Below are 9,534 nucleotides of genomic sequence, written 5' to 3' on the forward strand. Positions count from 1 at the left end.
ATTCAGAGCTCTGGCTCTGAACCAAAATGCATAAATGTTTGAGTACAGCTCGATGGGAATGAGGATTTTAAATTCAGCTGTTCCTGAGGTCATGTGAACGTGAAGCTATGCAAGTAGTGATCAAAACCAGTGGCTATCAGTTTTCCTGAAATAAAGTCTCACTGATAAATGAGATAAAGTTATTTTCCTGTAAAGTAGGATACATAATGCAATTGGTAGGTTGTCACTAGTACAGGTAAGTTGTGTACATGATATCAAACCTGAACTTTGATGTCTAGTATGATGACCTGGTAGCTAAATGGAATTTGAGCATTTAAACTGGCAATGCTACTTGAGTTTAGTAGAACTTTTACAATCTGTAGCTTTCAGGAGAGCACAAAGGTAAAGATTAAATCATTTTCTTAAGTAACACAATGTTTTGCATATTTTTTTCTTCTCTCTTGTGCTGACAAAAGATTATTTCAGATCTCTCAAAATGTGTAACCAGAGCTGTGTAGGGAAATATTTCTTTCATAAATAAGTGACTGTGGATGAAACCATTTTGAAAGGAAAACAATTAGAAGAAGAAACAAGTTCAAACTTCTGTACTTTGAGAGATGTCCCATTAGCAAAACTTTTAACCTGAATTAAGTCCACAAATAGGTACAGCCTGAGAATCAAAGGATAACAGATTCAGTTTCCATAACCAAGATGTGTAACTTCACTGTGGTTAAGTTACCCCAACTTATATCAGCTGAAAATCTCCAAGAAAGTAGCAATTTGAGAACAAAATATTTTAAACAGCTTCTGCCTGTCCCTCCCCCACCCCCCCAAGCCAGTTTTCCCACTGGCTTTGGCAGTGCATTGATTTCATTCAGTAGGGTCACAATGTTGAAGCTGTTACTGATTTCTTTATTGAGAACTATGTCTTCCTTAACTAAACAGAGTTTGCCTGAGGCAGGACTCATATAGTTCCCAGCATAGTCTTCATGCTATTAAAAAAATAGTGGAATATAGGAAGTCATCTCCTGTACAGATCTTCCCATATAATAGCAAAATGAGAAGAAATTTTTTGTCAACTGTGTAAAGAATTTACTGCTGTTACAATCCAGGCAGTGATGAAAACAATTTGAGGATATGCCCAACGTCTGTTGCCATGGTCTAACCCTTTCCCTCATAGACAGTTTCTGCTATTTTGTTCCTACTGAACCTGGCCCATAGTCCTGCCCTACTGTCATCACTGTCACTTCATCCGCATGCTGTGCAATGCATGCAAAGAATGCAGAGAACCTCCCTTTTTTAATTACTGCATTATATAAATATTTTCATTCTCAGGAAGCCACTCTGAATTCCTGTCTGCTAGAGGATTCACTGTAAGGATTTGTTACCTATTATAATACAGGATTTTCCTGACATGAAGGAAGGTCCCTGCTCTCTTGGTCCCCATGGACTGTGACAAGCCAAAAGAGTTATTGCTCTCTGGAAATCAGAGATTCAGACAGGCATCAACATGCCGATGTGCCTCAGAGGCTGCAGCAGGCTAAATGAGACAGCTGCAAACACTTGCCTGTGCCTTGTGCCAGCAAGTGATCTCTACGACAAAACTTCAGAACCCTGTTTTCATGCAGGTCCTGCTCTTCCTTAGGGTCTCCCTCAACAAATGGAGGAAAATTTTCGTCTTAGAGAAAAAGCAGAATGCCTTGCGAGCACAGACAGGCATAATGGCCCTAAATCCTTTGCAATCTTATGTTTACCTGTATGCACAAACAGCAACAGAAAGGAACTTGTAGATGGACACCTGAGAAGTTAAAGAAAACAATAACACCATATACAGGTAATTCTCAATAGCTAATTTTTCAGTCAAGCCACTGCCAGAATTCATACAGAAAAGTGAAGGAAGAAGGGACAGCTTGATAGCAGTTGAAAACCAGAGTTAAAACCAAAGACAGTTCTTCCATAAATTAGTGCAGGACTGGTTTAGCACTTTTCTAAGTGCTTTTTAGCACGTTTAGGATTTTCTCAGACACTTCCCATCCTTCAGGGATCTACAGCCTCATGAGTGATTGCCTCCTTCTTGAGGAGGTAATTAACCTTTGCCAAATGATTAAGCAAGGATTGGTCAGGGGTTATGGAAGTGTGACATCTTATGAACTGCTCCATAGACTTCCAGAGGGACCAAGCTCCTTCTATTTGTTAGGACGTTTTGAAATTCTCCACTTTTAATTCAAGAAATACTAGTAAATAAATCAGAGGATCTCTCTCAGAGACCCAATATTGTTCCCTTCAGCAGATTCCCTTGGAAACTGAGGGCAGTTAGAAAGTCACCTCCTCTCAAAGATGCTGGAACATGCTGGACATCAAATTTACTCCTTAATATTATTTCAGATAATTTCATGGCCTTTTCTTTAGGTGATTGTTGTCTACTGTCACGTAATTTCTCAATAATGAGAGCCTGCTATGTCATCAATGAACGTCGTAAAGTCAAACCAGGCAATAAAACCGATAAACCCCTAGTATTTTCTAGTTTCAGTTAGAAAACTAATGATATTAAGGATGACATTTAAAACCAAAATCTAGCATATTTTAATTATGTTTGCATTAGAAATCAATATATGTGTAGAAAGCCATTTTAAAAGTCATGAGCAATCTGTTATTTTCTCCAAGTACACTCTGGGTAATTTTCTCCTGTGTGTAGCAGATTGACCAAAAATAAAAAAAACCCCAACAACCTTATAAGTTTATATTAATAGCTATTGGAATATGAAATCAGATGAGCCAGCAGTTTTCAACAAGACAAAAAATTTATAGATCAAACTTCAAAACACTGTGGCTGAGCATGAGCATCAACGGGTCTTAAAGGGAGTATTCGTGGCAGATTATACTGTTGAACGTTTTCCAGTGAGAGAGGACATCAAGCAAACAAAACAAGTTTATGCATTATGAAGGAACAGCATAAAATAAAACATTCTTAGCAATAATAATAAAACCCCAAACAGCAATAAAAAATCCACTTTGATCTCCTCTGAAGAAAACATATCCCGCTCAGTAGGAAATGAGCATATTTCCTTTTAGATTTAAATTTTATGTTTATAAAGATATTCACTGAATTAATGCTTTACATGCTCCAATTTCATTACTGTGGTCAGAGGCTGCTTTTCCCACAGAAGGGACTTGCTCTACCCTCAGCACTCCATTCCCAACCCAAAACAAATCACAGAGGATATTTGAGAGAGAAGCTATTGTAGACCAAATCTAACAAAGGTATTAAAAAGAGAAGGTAGCAGCTTACCAGAGGGTAGGTGATATGCTTGCTTCCTTTAGCAGAAAGGCTACTGTAATTGAATAGTGACTCTCTAGCTGCTGCTCTAAATAAGCACATATCTGTTTCACCAGGATGGGTAAGTAAGTTAACACTAATATGAATTGCCTCTTCCACTTTTGGTTTAGCCTTGCCTTTAGCCACTATTTTTATTACACTAGCATGAACACTAAAATCAATAAGAGCTTTCAAGAAAGAAGATCCCAGACTCTCCTGGAATGTGGTTTCTCCAAACAACCTCAACTGAGGTCATTAGCAGGCAGAAGCAGTCAGCTTAAATATCAGCTGCTCTCTATTCCTTATAAAGTTGTGACAGAAATAAGACAAAAAGAAGGTTGGGGTGGGGGGGGGGGGAAATCCTTCATCCATGTGTCACTGAAACCAAGAACAACACTTTCCCAGATGTTAGTGTGAAGCAAATGCAGTCTAATTCCTTCTTGTTAATTTAGAAAGCCACAATGGCTTTTTACTAACACCGTACACAAAGATGATGTTTATTCTTATGGCATAACTTGCCAAAACAAAGATTTTCAGAGTGGGGAGATTAGCAAAGAGTGGTAGTTAACTGAAAATCACAGGTATTCTTTCATTTCAGACAATCTAATGTTTTTCTGTTTACTTTTTTTGATATATTTTCTTTTAAATTTAATCTACTCATTGTTAAATATTTATCAATGCAGTTATTTTTCTTAACTGGAGAATTATATATCTGTGACTTTTCTAATAACTTACATGATGCATGATACACACAACAGGCTGATCTAGTGTTAAGATCTTATTTTAATTAAATAAGCTCTAAAAAAAAAATCTAACATAAAAAACAAGCAAAGAAAGAAATTACATACCCAATGTATTCAGCTTTGTCTTCTGAAAAAATATTCTGCCCTGTCTATGAAGTACTTTTGGAAAGCCAGTATGGTATACAGCACAATATCTACTGAAACAATTAAACATCCAGAAAATAAAGTCTTCTGGGCAGAGCGAAGTTAATGAGTGCAAGAGCACTAAACTGGGATTTTTGTTTTCCATGAACGACAAGGCCACTAGTAAAGCAAAAATTTGTACTCACATGTCAAAGGGCATCTGCAAGGAGCTGATCCAGCAGGTCAAGAGTCTTAAGTCACTGGACTGAGTTGAGGCACCAGATAACAGAACTTCATCAGAATGGGCTACTAATCCACACAGGAAAGTGAAATAATTGAATTCACACACAGATATCCCTCCAATCAGCCTCAGCAATCCAACTGGAAAACAAGCAGAACAGTTGCATCATGTTGCACGTTCCATACTGTAATCCACAGTGACCCAAAGGAATAATAAAAACAACCCAAATCTTTCTATCGTAAGTCAGTGCTCCTCCTATTTCTTCCTTTTAAAGTAACATCTTGTAAAAACACGCTTCTGTGATAGACTGACACAGGTCTACAGTTAATGTTTACACAGAAATGGCTGTGCTTTTTAAAAACACTATTCAAAGCAGGTATATGACAAGTATTTTGAATAAACAGCCTCCAAGTTGCTTTATCTATGAACGACAGTTATTTATCCCTGAGAGCTCTCTAAGTCTGCCTGAAAAGATTGCACAATTCCAGCTGCCTGCAAGGCTGTGGTTACGTACATTATAATATATCAAGAAACATTTTGGCAACAGAATTGTTTTGCAGGGATGTTGTTCTCTGCTGGAAGAACAGAGAGGCTGAGAGCCAGGTTCCTTAATCAGGGCCTCTGTCATCTTAAAATCTTTTTCTTCTGTCAGGGCAGTGTTAACAACCTATAGCCTAAAAACCAGAATGCATATTTTGAAGAATGCATAATTACTTTCACTCTGAAATTTGAACTTGAATTTGTTCTGTTTCTGATTTGGGGCACCAAGCTGTTTTTTTGATTATGTGGTATGCTGACGGACTCTCTCCTCAGATATTTGCCCCTTCTTAGAGCTGGAGAGCACCTTTATATTGTTCATATATCCCCCTCCTGAGCCAGCTTCAGCCCTTTGTTTTAATTCTGTAGAGGCTGCATGTTGGAACATGAAACAAAACATTTTCTTCATTAACGTTTCCCATATCCTATTGGTCTGACCCTGATGGTTACGTCCTACTTGACATTTCCCACAAATTTACAGTAACAGCACATCAATTAGCATTGAGCAATCATAAAGCATGCAGTGTGCATGAAAAGCATTTCTTTCTTGAACATTTCTTCTGTGAACACAAAATCTAGTTCCCTTGCAAAGGAAGATTACACTTGCATTTTAAGTAAGCAGGATGGATAACGTGAAGTGAATGTGACTTCCTTGATAACATATTTTTCTAATTCATTTTTAGTCTTGCAGAATTTGACTGGCACTTCTGCAGTGAGGATTCTCCTGTGCCAACTTACTGCTCATAGCGATTCTTCTGTTATAGCTACACATACACACTTTTGCTTATGGAACAGCAGAGTGAGGTACACTTGCCTGAATAAGCCTGTGACATTTTCTGGTTTCTTGCCTACAATTCCATTACTGCTCAGGAAGGCTTTTCGTACTCTGCACTGGAAACAAGAGTACTTCAAATATTTCCAGAGCCCTCTTCATTCATACCACTGCCCAGATGCACCAAACAGTTCAGCTACACCTCTGCCACGTCCTCTGCTTCCTCCTGCTCCTTACCTCTGCCCCCTGCGTCTTAGTGCTCAGCCAGCACAGGGTCCTGCAGTCCCCGTCTACAATGGGTGCACTTACAATTAACCCTGACTGAAAAAATACTGCCAAACACCCTCTGCTATTAGTTGCAAGAGTCTGAATGACAAACAAAGGCCACCATTTGTGTCATCCTGGTAAAATCAGATACTTACTTACTTTCCCATGAAGTTGGTGCAGGACAGAGCATAGTGCACAGACCACATCAAGGAATGCCTACCAACCATGTTAACTCAAGGTATGGGAGCAGAACACAAGGATCAGCCACTACTAAGTGACTAGGTGCTAAAATGGCATATGAAATTTAATGGTAACAAGTGAAAAATGGTATGTATAGTCCTACGTTTCTATTTTTCCCCATGTACATGTAAAAAGACGTTTTTATGTGTACATTTTAAAGGGCTCTCAATGAGCTGTTACAACTCAGAGAAAAGCTTTTATTGTCAGCAAGAACAGTGCTCTGAAACATCAGCAGCATTCCTCCTCGGCATGAAAAAGCTGAAAATCTCTCAGAAATGGCTATGAAGAAGTGAGGAGTGCACAAAATACTGTTGTGTATTGGAAGGTGCAAGGGGGAAACCAACCAGCTTTCCAAATGGTAGTCCTCCTGAGTGCTCGCAACCCTTTCTCTCACAGAGCAGGGTCCCACTTGCCACATCCACAGATCTGGCATGACTGTAGCAGACACCCGTGGCGTGGGCTTCCTGACAGAGAAGTTGTGCATGAACTGCATGACTGTGCCTGACTGTCCTCGCCGCCACAGTCAAAATCAGTGCTGAGTGTTCCAGTTGCACAGAAACTCTGCTCCTCTTTCATAGCACTGGAGTTAAACAACAGAAGAAGCGGCAGACTTTGACATATCAGCTCATACATCTGTCACCTCCACACACCGATCAGATGCCCAGTATGGATCAGGTATGCAGCCTCCACCTCCCTTTCCCCATGCCTATCCCAAAGCTTTCTCCTTACCCCTTCTTCTGTATCCCTCAAGTCCTGAGTGTGGCTGCCCCCTCCTCCATTTCACTCTTGAGGAAATCTGTGCTTGCCTAACACGTTGGAGAGGGCAGGTTTATGGATTCTACTCCCTCACAGAGGGAGGCTCAGGGCCCAAGGAAAGAAAAGGGAGATAGGACTGATTTCTAGTGAGTGGCCTCAGGGTTTCCTTGGAGGGCTGGGCTTTGGCTAGAACAACACTCATGGCCTTACAGATGCATGTGTATTCAGGACTGGGGGTAGAAAATTACTTTTCCTGCAGCTGTGCCACCTCTGGGTGATGGCACATGAAGAGGCGCAGCCCATAGCGATAGCAGCAGCGTGACAGCACCATTCCTGAACGTGACTCTGTAGGCCAGATATATCATTATCATTATAATTATTGACTAACCCCAAGCTAGTTCCCTACTGACAGGCAAGAGTCGGCAGGGAGACTTCAGAAAGCAGCAGGTCACTCTTTTCCCCTCAGCCAGGTGTCCTACCAGTGGGTCCTCATCTTCTATGTCCAACATTTCCTCTCCACTATGAGGAGACCGAAGGATGGGCAACTACCACAGTTGCCCTGGCAGCACCTGGAATAGCTTTGGGATCTGTCCCACTCATTCCCCAGGGTTCTTCCACCCATCCACATGGCTTCTGGGGAACAGCAGCTCACAGGGCGCTGGCAGAAAAGCTGCAGCGGGCACAGTGGCAGGCTGCAGAACCTGTCAGAGGCAAGGGAGTGCAAAGGTGCAGCAGCAGCACCGAAAAGGATCAATGGCACAAATCACAGATTTAGATCAGCCTGCCAGCCTGTACAGGTACCATCATGTACTCTGCACAGCACGTAAAGCTAGGACGCATGGCGTCTGTGCTGTGCTCAAGTTCTGTTTGCTCTAAGGCAGAAATTGCTTTCCATGAGTTGGGAAATGCAAAGAAGGTGCAGACCCCCAGACGTGAGACATCAGACGCCACCTGGCAGGCCAAGGCTTTTTACACATAGCAGGACCGCTTTTACCTTCTTACACATAATTAAAAACAATAAATTACAAAGTTTGCAACTCATGCAGACCCTACTACAAGAACAACATATCGGCTTCTAAGAAGATACCTCTAAAGAAGCCTCTGTTCTAGTTACTAAAACCACAATTCAGGAAAGCTCTTAATACAGGATGAATTTTGGACACACATCTAAGAAATGCTATTTTGCTACCTTGCATGACACAAATCTTTCTTTAGGCACTACTACTAATGAACAAACATGGCTTAAAATGTGACGTGCAGTGAAACACACAGTTCCAGCACCAAACTTCCACTAGCAAGGCTGGCAGCTTTCTTCAGAGCCTGTCCCTGCTAGGCATCTTCAGGTCTGCTCTACAAAAAGCACAACCATTCATTGCACCGTTGTGCTGGTCTCAGCTACCTAGTTTGAATTTTACAGCCTTCAGGGAGAAGCAGGATAAAATGCAAATTCCCAGTTTCTGCCAAAAACTTACTTTTAAAAAATTAAACCCCCTCCTTTTCTATCCAAGAAATTATACATTGTATTCTTGTGATTCAGTTCACAAAATAAGACAGATATTGAAAAAAACTAAGCTGTTGGCAACTAGTAATGCCCACACTGAAGCCTGAATCATTGAAATGGGGCAGGTCTTACATCTCCATAGGTTTCCAAACAGCCATTGCTTAGGATTTCTCATTTATCTGCTCCTTTTTATATGGTAGTTTAAGTAGATTTCAGCTTTTCTGATGCGCGAAGTTTGGATTTTCCCAAATTTTAGATAGTGTTAGCAGAATTTGTAATCATTTATTAGTGCTTGTAAAAATAATTTGCTTGTGCTGTGTTCTGACAAACTAAAACCAGTAATTTTTTTACTAGTTTTGAAGCCACCTAGGTAACGTCACTAAGACTTTCTGAAATGAGCTGAAAAAAATACGACATACCTTTTCCTCTCAGGTGGCCTCATTTGTGCCTCAACATATTAGCACCATCCTTCAGACAAATAAGGATAGCAGAGATGTTGTCCAAAGAAGGTTAAGTCAGGTCATGGCAGGAGATACCCTTGCACATCAGTTCCAGCCTGGCAGGGCAGTGCATACTTGGATCTTTGTACAGACCCAAACTACTGCTCATCATGTAAATACTAAAAATAAAATTGAATTATAAGTTTGATCCAGCAACATGAGATGAGAAGTATTTATAGCAGATGACAAAGGTAAGGGAGTCATTAACTAAGGAAATGTAAAAAAGGTATTAACTGAGGGTTCCCTTGTATAAGCTGTATGTGGATCTCATCATACTATGATTTCGAGAGGAGTTTAAGCAGGTGTAACCAAATAATGTAAAAGGCTCTAGCTGCAACCTTTCTAATGTATCAGTTCTTAGCAGAACAAAGGTGAACAACACAATGTCCTCCTTGCCCTCAGGCTCCTCTTTGGACTGACATTCTTCTGATGCAGTGGTCTGAAGTGCTTGCCCTGGCAACAAAATGGGAAAAACAAAACAAAACATAAAAAACCAAATCCTGTAAAAATGCAATGTAAACTTCCTCCCACCTACTGCTCTTCTCTGGTATCTCGAGGA

The 9,534-nt window shown here is 40.5% G+C and overlaps 1 protein-coding gene across 4 annotated transcripts in view; it reads right to left on the reverse strand.

The window, feature by feature from the left end:
• Positions 1 to 9,096, reverse strand: part of LOC115340282 (Y+L amino acid transporter 2-like) — a 29,493-nt gene extending 20,397 nt beyond the window's left edge. The window contains exons 1-3 of one of the 4 annotated variants that reach the window (XM_041122930.1): positions 8,895 to 9,096; positions 4,368 to 4,542; positions 4,144 to 4,232 (exon numbers count right to left, since the gene is read on the reverse strand). The gene's annotated coding sequence lies outside the window, so the exon portion shown is untranslated. Of the gene's footprint in view, positions 1 to 4,143; positions 4,236 to 4,367; positions 4,543 to 4,625; positions 4,871 to 8,894 lie in introns of those variants that run through there. The other 3 variants (XM_041122929.1, XM_030011638.2, XM_030011640.2) reach the window with 3 other exon arrangements.
• Between the last annotated feature and the right edge of the window lie 438 nt (positions 9,097 to 9,534).

The sequence above is a fragment of the Aquila chrysaetos genome, chromosome 4 (assembly GCF_900496995.4).
Source record: "Aquila chrysaetos chrysaetos chromosome 4, bAquChr1.4, whole genome shotgun sequence".
NCBI lineage: Eukaryota > Metazoa > Chordata > Aves > Accipitriformes > Accipitridae > Aquila > Aquila chrysaetos.